This window comes from Triticum urartu, chromosome 1 (assembly GCF_003073215.2).
Source record: "Triticum urartu cultivar G1812 chromosome 1, Tu2.1, whole genome shotgun sequence".
Lineage (NCBI taxonomy): Eukaryota > Viridiplantae > Streptophyta > Magnoliopsida > Poales > Poaceae > Triticum > Triticum urartu.
Genome location: NC_053022.1, coordinates 313015692 through 313024594, shown reverse-complemented (window position 1 = coordinate 313024594; position 8903 = coordinate 313015692). Strand labels below are relative to the sequence as shown.

At 39.3% G+C, this 8903-nt stretch overlaps 1 long non-coding RNA gene across 3 annotated transcripts; it reads left to right on the top strand.

Moving 5' to 3' along the window:
• Positions 1-2133: 2133 nt before the first annotated feature.
• LOC125509431 lies at positions 2134-8146 on the top strand. Of its 3 annotated transcripts, none has more exons than XR_007284085.1 (4): positions 2134-2426; positions 3917-4900; positions 6982-7052; positions 7127-8146. It is a non-coding gene; the product is annotated as an uncharacterized LOC125509431 (long non-coding RNA). The 3 variants fall into 3 exon arrangements; XR_007284087.1 differs by having other exon boundaries at positions 5018-7052; XR_007284083.1 differs by having other exon boundaries at positions 3917-7052.
• Positions 8147-8903: the final 757 nt, after the last annotated feature.

The following is an 8903-nucleotide window of genomic DNA, read 5'->3' as shown; positions in this document are numbered from 1 at the left end:
ATTTGAAAAAAGTTCATCAAAGTTGGAAAAAAGTTCATCATTTTTTTAAGTTCACAGAATTAGAAAATAGTTTGTCGAATTTAAAAATAGTTCATAGAATTTGATAAAAGTTCATCGATTTTGAAGAAGAAGTTAACGAATTTGAAAAAAGTTCATCGAACCTAGGAAGAAAAATAAAGAAACTAGAAAAACGAAAACAGAAGAAAAAAGACAAAGAAGAAAAGAAGAAAATATATGGATGTTAGCATGATTGTTGGGGATGGCGGGGTGGCTACTGCAGCCTGTTATTAACCAGGAGGCTGCTGGTTCGTGTCGCAGGACTAGCAGATTCTTTTTTGCGTTTTGATAAACACAGAGAGAAATGGCTACATGGGCCGGCCCAGAGGAGAAGGGGGGTATGCGCCCGTTTGCGAATTCTACTGTAGCGGGCGCAGAGGGCGCCGAATAGGATTTAGCGAGATGAAAGTGCGCCCCGCGCGAAATAGGAACTGTCCTCATCTGCACCATGTCATTTCGGGTTTCCAATGGGCATCTCCTCTCAATCCAGGGTAGCACTATTTCTCGCTTATTATGGCGAGACCTAGCATGCTCTCACGTCAGGCTTTTCCCTAAATGGGCCGGCCCAGGTGTCAGGAGGCTACTACTTTGTTTTTTTGTGCCTTTCTATTTTTTACTTATGTTTATATTTCATATATTCTAAATAAATATATTCCAAAAACACTTTTTTTGAGGGGATTACACAAAACACTTTACATATAAGCATTAAATTTTTTTAACCAAGCATTTCGAAATGTTAAATGTGTATAAAGAAAATGTTTCTCATGTATACAAAAATATATGATATATGTGAAAAAAGTATATCATTTATTTAAAAATGTTAATCAATCATTTAAATAAAACTAAACAAGTATTTAAAAATGTTAATCAAGCATTTGAAAAGTGTTAAATGTGTATAGAAAAAATGATGACCATGTGACGAATTTGTGTTTTAAAAATGTTAATCAAGCATTTTAAAGGATAAAAATTTATTTAAAAAAGTAATATTGACCATGTATTCAATAAATGTTATTCTCATATCGAAAATGTGTTAATCAAGCATTTGAAAAATGTTAAAAATGTGTATATAAAAAATGTTAACCATGTATTAAAAAATGTAACCAAGCATTATTTTTAAATGTGTATAAGGAAAATATTTCTCCTGTATATGAAAAAATATACAACGTGTGTGGAAAAAATTGAGCCTATATTAAGTATATTTAGTCAAGCATTTGAGAAAATGTTTAAAAAGTATTTTAAAAAATGTTAATCAAGCATTTGAAAAAGTTAAATGTGTATAAAAAATGTTGACCTGCATTAATAAATTTCAATCATGTATATGAAAAATGTTAGTCAAGCATTTAAAAATGTTAAAAGGTGAATAGATAAAATGTAGACCATGTATTAAAACATGTTAATCTTGTATTTGGAAAATGTTAATCAAGATTTTAAAAAGTGTTAAAATGTGTATAAAAAATTGTTGCCACGTATTGAAAATATTAAAATTTTATTTAGAAAATGCAAGGAGTGTGTTTAAAAAATTCTCTTGATGTATATGAAAAAGTAAGAATGAAAACCAACATAAAAAAATAAAAACAATGAAATCTGAAAAACAAGCAAAAAAGGAAACAGAAGAAATAATTGCAAAAAAATGGAAAACAAGAATAGAAACAGATAATAATAATAAAACAAAATTGAAAAAAGAAAAAGAAAGAAAATGAGTGTAAACCGTGCAGGAAAAAATGAACTGAAGAAATCGTAGGGAAAAAGAAAGAAAAGAAAGATACCTGTGAAATCCGAGAAAAAACAGGGAAAACCAATCAAAGACAAAGGAAACAAAACCAAAGAAATCCTTAAGAAACAAAGAAAATTGAAAAAGAAGAAAGGAAAAAGAGAGGGAAAATAATGAAGAAAACTGGACGAGAACCAGCGAACGATCGATCTAGAAAACAGCAAAGGAGGAAAAGCGTTCAGAGAGAGACGAGAAGCGAGAATAGTTCTCGCGCTCAATCCAGCCGATCCACACAATCATCTGTCACCGGGCCGCCTGTAAAACCACGCTTCCGGGCCGTGGAGGCGCTACAGTCCAGCCTGTTCGGCCCGTGCAGCACGAAAACCACTTCCACCACGGCGTACCAGCAAGCACGCTGCAACTCTCCCGGCGCGCGGCCGGCGAGGGCCAGCATCCGCGGCGAAGGGGAGCGAGAAGGAGGCCGCGCGCTTCTTCTCGTTCCTCTCTCACCGGCGGCGGCCGTCCCATTCGAGGCGGCTCGATCTGGTTCGGTTCGGTTCGGTGGAGACCACCCCTCGTCCATCCCGCGCTGCCGCTCACTAGCCACCAACCAGGCAGTGGCCGTCGCCGTCGCCCATTGCCATTACCGGCTAGCCTGGTAATTTCTGATGCACCCCTTCCCTCAGCTTTTCTCCGTCCGCACAGTGCTCGCTTCTCTCACATTGTTCCGCTGAATTGAAATAGCTGCAGTTCGCTGTTGCTCTAGGTATACGATCAGGATGTCTCTCTGTTACGGTACCGTTGATCCCCTTATCAACATTGTCCTCTTGTTGATCGATTCCCTTATTTCAGTTGTTAAATATTGATGACTACCTATGTAGCAGTGGTCTTTGAGCTCCTCTCAGCAATTATTGTCACTTGTGCCTATGTTGTTTGATCATTGATTTATCTTAATAGCTTAAAACTATAACAGTGAATCCAACCGGCAAATCAATAAATAAGATCTTGAATAGTTTGCACAACTTTTTTATTTTATGACTCACCGCAAATTATTTCCTTTGTCTTTATAAGTTATAACCATTGGTCCAACGTCTTTGTGAAGTCTGAAATGTTCTGGTAAATATGATATCTATTTCAGTGTTGTTGTCTTTAGCATGGACACTTGAAAATATGTGGAGGAAAGCAGGGGAAATGACCGATACTACTGGAAGAATTCTTCTTTGTATCATATATTATGTTGCCCTCTCACAGCATGTAACAAGTATTGGCACAATCAAGCTGGATACTGGACAATTCAAGATTTCAAATGGTCCTGATTGCCTCCAAGAAACAGCAAGAGGAAGCACCGACTAACAAGTAACATGCTGCAATATCATCTGAACCAAAGGTTATAGCATTGATGCTGGACGCCTTCAGTTGTCATGGAAGCTTTGTTTGTAAGCCATCTCCGTGTAACTTAATAAGGGCCTAGATGACAGCTTGGAACCTGGGACAAACATATACATATAACCTCGTCCAATATGTAGCAGTTAGTTTGCAAGTGAGTTTGAGTTGTCCATGTAGCATAAGCACTTGTGTTTGAGTTGTCCAATATACCTCGGTAAGCATTCTGATGGCTGCTTTTCCAGTAGGATAATCACTTGTGTTTGAGTTGTCCATGTTTTTTGCCTGCAATTCATCTCAGGTATCAATTAATGTAAGATGACCTAGAGTTTTGCAGCTGCCATACGTACATCTTTGTTTGGGTAGGTTGTAATGCTGAACTTAATAAATCTTTCTTTGGGTAGGTTCTAATGCTGAACTTAATAAATCTTTGTTTGGGCCGTTAACTTAAGCTTCTGTGCTGAACTTAATAAATCTTTGTTTCGGCCGGTAACTTGAGCTTCTGTGCTGAACTTAATAAATCTTTGTTTAGGCCGATAACTTGAGCTTGTATGCTGAACTTACAAAAGAGTTTTCATCAGTTAAATGGAATAAAAGCAAAGGAGTCAGGAATTTTTTAGAAGTGACAATTACTTGGCACGGCTGAATGCCAGAAACTGTGTTCCATGAAGGGTTGATTGGGAATATGTTTTTTTGGTGCCATGCAGTACAATCCTTAGTTTGTCTTTTGCTGATCTTCGTTTCTTCTTGAATTCTTAAATATAGTGACAGCCTCTGCATATACTCTGCTGAGTACTAGCAACTCTTTCCAAGATAGTGATTAAGTGAATAATTATTTTGTTTTCGAATAATCTTACATCCATCACGTCCAGCTTGCACCATACCATTTCCAACATTATTTATGTCAGTAGTCAAACTTTTATAGGATATGTAAGGTTTGTTTCATTATTTTGTAAAGGACCTTAGGAAGGCATTGGTGTATTTGCAAGTTAAGTTGAATGAAGCAATGATAATTTATTTGGAGGACCAATCCAGGTGAGCATGATTGAAAGGGTCAGCTATATCGAAGTGACATATGTGCAACATAAGATAAGGATACCAAACTCAACCTAATTATTTTCTTACTGTCCTGTGCTGCAAGGTGTCAACTAGACTAGATATATTATGCTTATTTGCACTCTCTTTTCATTGCAAATTATATATTATCATGACCACAAATTCGGTTATACCCGTGCATGTATAAGCTAGTTGAATTTGCCTAAGAACAATTGAAACTATATGATTACGATTTTTTGTATCCATTGATTTCGTGTTTATATACAGCTTAAATACGGAACCTGCTATCATTGAGATGTAATACCACTTATGTCATTAAGCAGTATCCTGGGTACATACTGAGTCCATTCACTGTCCTCTCTACACTAAATAGAGTATAATGTTGCTGAATTATCCTTCTCTCGAGCTTCTCAGTGTCAGACATCAAGTATAAAAATTCTGTATGCACTAGACTGACAGATGTTCGTAATGATCTCATGAGGATTTATGCTTATGATGTGATGATCTGTTTGGAATCTGGACTGCATCCTTTCTATTTCATCTTCTATCATGAAGTCTATACTCCAATGACTTCTGTCCAAATGTTTATTTCAGGTGAAAGAATCTTACACTGACATCTGCTATTTGGGTAGCTGCTTGGCTCGTATGAGCACGGATGCATATCAACCCACGAGCTATATGAGGCCCAGCGTGGTGAGGATCTTCCTATTTTGAGCTATTCGGTGATGATCTAAATGTTTCCTTTAATAGCCAATAGGTGAGATCGAAGATTTCTCATCTAACATCTAGTTTATGTTATCTCCATGAAAGTTCTGGCAATCGGAAGTATGGTCTCTGAAAATGACCCCTCAAAGGCCAACCCACTCGTATGGCTGGAAAGATGAAAGAATTTTTATGTTGATATGTTCCTGTCAGTCAACAGTAAGGTTGCCATATTTATATGGCATCAGGATTCTTTATCTCGGTATTTACTGTAGTGTGCAATGCCTTTGTGGACTCCAAAGCCACTCCTGTAGTTATCTAATCAATCAACTGGCCCGCTAGCCCAAATACTTTTGTTATATTTACAGTATGATATAAATATAATGGTACACCTCAGATTGGACTGACAACGAGATGTGGTGTAGATGGACATCAAAGTGAAATGATAAAACATGTCCCTTTCAAAAGAACTTAGACTCCACCAGTATGGAATATTTATCTTTAACGTCAGCTGTGGACATACTGAGCTCCAGTCCTGCACGCAGTACGTGGTACGGGATGCTCATTAAAGGTCTCCCCATCTTACAATTGTGATGCAATTTCAGCATCTATATATGATTTTGCTTGGAACTTCTTTATCATGTAGTTCGGCTCCTGTTCATAACAAGGCTAGTTAGTGCATGCAATAATTCACACAAGCTTGCGATCTGATTCCCTCACGAATTGCTTTACTAACAGTGGAGATATTGGTGTGCCATACACAATGCTTATAATAAAGCACTGTTCAATGCAGAAGTCTAGGGTACAAAGGAGGTGGGTAATGGGAAGAGGGGTCCCATAGCAATGTTAACCATGAGAGATGGGTTGGTTATTGAGGCCATGTGCAACGGGAGGGCACAAGTGGGGAACAGGGATTGCACGGGATAACATGGGAGCCATGTCTCTCCATGTTGCCTAGTGTGTATTTGTGTATAGCTTTCATTCTTGGCTGGACTCCTCTGGCAAGGGAATAGCCACCACCAAACTCATAATTCCCCGCACTTCGGCTTTACATCTCTCTTACCCTTTTCCTACCTCTAGTAGCAACCAGATGAAATAGAAGCTTTACTATTTGCCCCCTTTTCCATTTTACTTTTGCGGATCCCATTCCAACTGGTGGTCATCCTTGCGGCGATGTGCAAGAGAATTTTTTCTGAGGATGGTGTGTAAGAGAATTCGTTCTTTCGGACGCGATGCTTTGTTGAGTTAGGGTTTTCGACAAAGTGAACAAAATCGATTCCTTGAAAGTTACCAAGTAGTTAGATGGCTCAGCTTTGAGCTCGAAGTATTTCGGCATCTCATCATCTATTGTTGCCTACTGAACCTAGATAAGTTGCAGGCCAGGGCCTTGCATGCTATGGTCATGGATGGATGATTGTGCATGCCGCCAGAAAGTTTTACTCACGGTGTATAGTTATAGACCGAAGGCGCAAGCTGCACCCGGCTTTATTTTTTGATTAATAAAGCCCATAATGGGAACCATGAACATAGACTTACAGAACTGAAAGAAAAAACAAAGACTGGGGAGCACCATTAAGATGAAATGCATGTCAGAGAGAACTGCCTCCTATGCACCAGAGCCTCAGTGCGCTCGCTGAATCATGAGACAAGACAACCTGAGCAGGCACACCAGCAATTTTCACCTCACTTCACTTGTAACTAAGCAATTATGGTGAAACAGACTTCCGATTGGCAGTTTTCTGGTGTGTGGCTTTCCACTGCCCTGTAATAACAATAACACTCGAGTATGATAGCTTTAGGTGATTGTACCTTTTGTGGAACAAACTTTGGGGAGAAATATTTGCTGTAACCATGATGTGCAACAGTACAAGCAAAATGTTGGCACTTTAACCAAACGAGAAGGAAGCTGGGCCTGTCTTTATATGAGTGTGGCCAATTTTTTCCACCGTGAGGTCTGAGATGGCGAAGACAAGAACATTTTGGCGATTAAAAGCCTATTTGTCAGTTGGGACTTGGGATATTGGTTTGGTCCAGCTCATATGTACTTTCATCTGTTTTTGGTTATATTCCAGCCCAGTGCCAGCTCTTCAGTTGCCTCGTTGTCGAGCGTCAACAATCTTGCGTGAGTCATAGAAATCCCAAGGTATGTTGTGCCAAAACATTTCTACACACAATTCCTATTTTTCTGTCGCATCCACTATTTTAACCCATTTGCAGGCGGTGTACATTTGCGTATGGAAGTCCAATCTGATTGCTCAAGAAACCTGTGTTATTATGGCGTTCATGTGTACACACACAGGGGCAACCAAATTGGCTGGCCCTCTTTCATTGTGGCCGTTGAAGTATTGTTGTCAACAGTTGGTCCTAACTTCACTTGTTGGGTAGGCGCTGGCTCAAAAGGTTAATGGAGTACACCAATATAACTTTGTACAGATGCACACCGCACAATTGGTTATGGAGTGTCAACAGTTGGCAAAGATTAACACGCCAAGCCAATGACAGCCCCCGTCCTGGACGCTAACAGTCTTGGATTTTTGTCGCAACAGAAAATGGTCCTGCTCCCAGCCCAGCCATAATCAGGATAGAGCCAGTTCATGCTTTCCTCTGAAGAAAGAAGCTTCCTTTTCTCCTCAGACATGGCCAGGCTAATCCGCTGTAAATGACTGGGGTACTACATGCAGTGCAGGCGTTAGGAGCGGAGCGGTTGGTTGATCCGCAGATTGGTTTGGCATTTGTCGAAGACAGGGAAGGGAATCCAAATCCAGGCTCTGATCTGCTGGGATCGATGCTGTTTCTTCAGGGGCAAGTGAAGCCCGTCCGTCATGATTTTACCAGCTTCAGAGTCACGCCTTGGCATGTGATCTGATCGGCGGTATGCAAGATTTGTGGCTAACTTGCTCATGATCTTGTGGTCCAGATGCACAAGCAAACTGGATTTGTGGTTTATCTTGCAAGGAACGATGGATCTATTGAATTAGTTGCTTCCAAGTTTGAAAACGACAAAGGTGAAAAAAAAAGATGGTGATGTTTAGACCGTCTCCAGCACAGCGGGACCATGAGAGATTATTCTTCGCTGGACCATAATCTCGTAATGATACCTTACATCGCTACGCTAGGGGTCACTTTAATATCCATTTATACACCTCTCTATTAACTCAATCTGCTTTTCCCAATGTATTAACTTGGTTAATTATGAACTGTGATTTTGTAATTCACACGACCTCTCGGTATGCCCATTATTGAAGTAATACTCCCTCTGTAATTCTTTATAAGACATTTTTACAGTCCATGACACTATCAAAAAAACTATTGAATTCAGTCACCGACTAGTTGCTCCAAAAGTCTGAATTGATGAAGAGAAATGGGTAATTATTTCAACAAAACCGTTTTGTATTAAGTTACAAAGTGATTACTATATGCGAGACGGTTCCGTTGTGTTGAACCGTCGGAACAGGTTTACTATACTGTACTTTTTTTGATTGAAAAGTACTCATATCTGATGTTCTACATAATTTTACCTTTTCGTTAATAAAATTCTCAAGTACCCTGCGGCAGAGCCTTTAAAAGGTAAATCGAAATGTTCGTCATGAATGCTTTTTCTGGGTACTTCCTTGGTGCATGCATGCACAACTAAACTAAGCTAGTCTTGCAGCCTTCTGTGACACTGACACCACAGAATACGACACACACAGCTCCCCAACGTTGAAAGCAGCATTTTTCTTATTCTTAAAATATAATTATTATCATCCTCATTATTTATCTGTTTCAACCGTGTTTCACTGGAAAAGGTAGTTGGAATCGTCCTAACTTCCCAACTTCCCAGAGGTTTGCCCGGAAATGCCCAGTGGGTCTCGAGTCCTAATGGACCTAAAATGGAAAAAAAATATTTTTAGAAATTGCAAACAGACTAAAAACATTCTGATTTTTTTGGAATTAAACATTATCAGGTCTTACACCCAGGTATTACAAATCCTCTTCCGCCCCTACCCAGTTT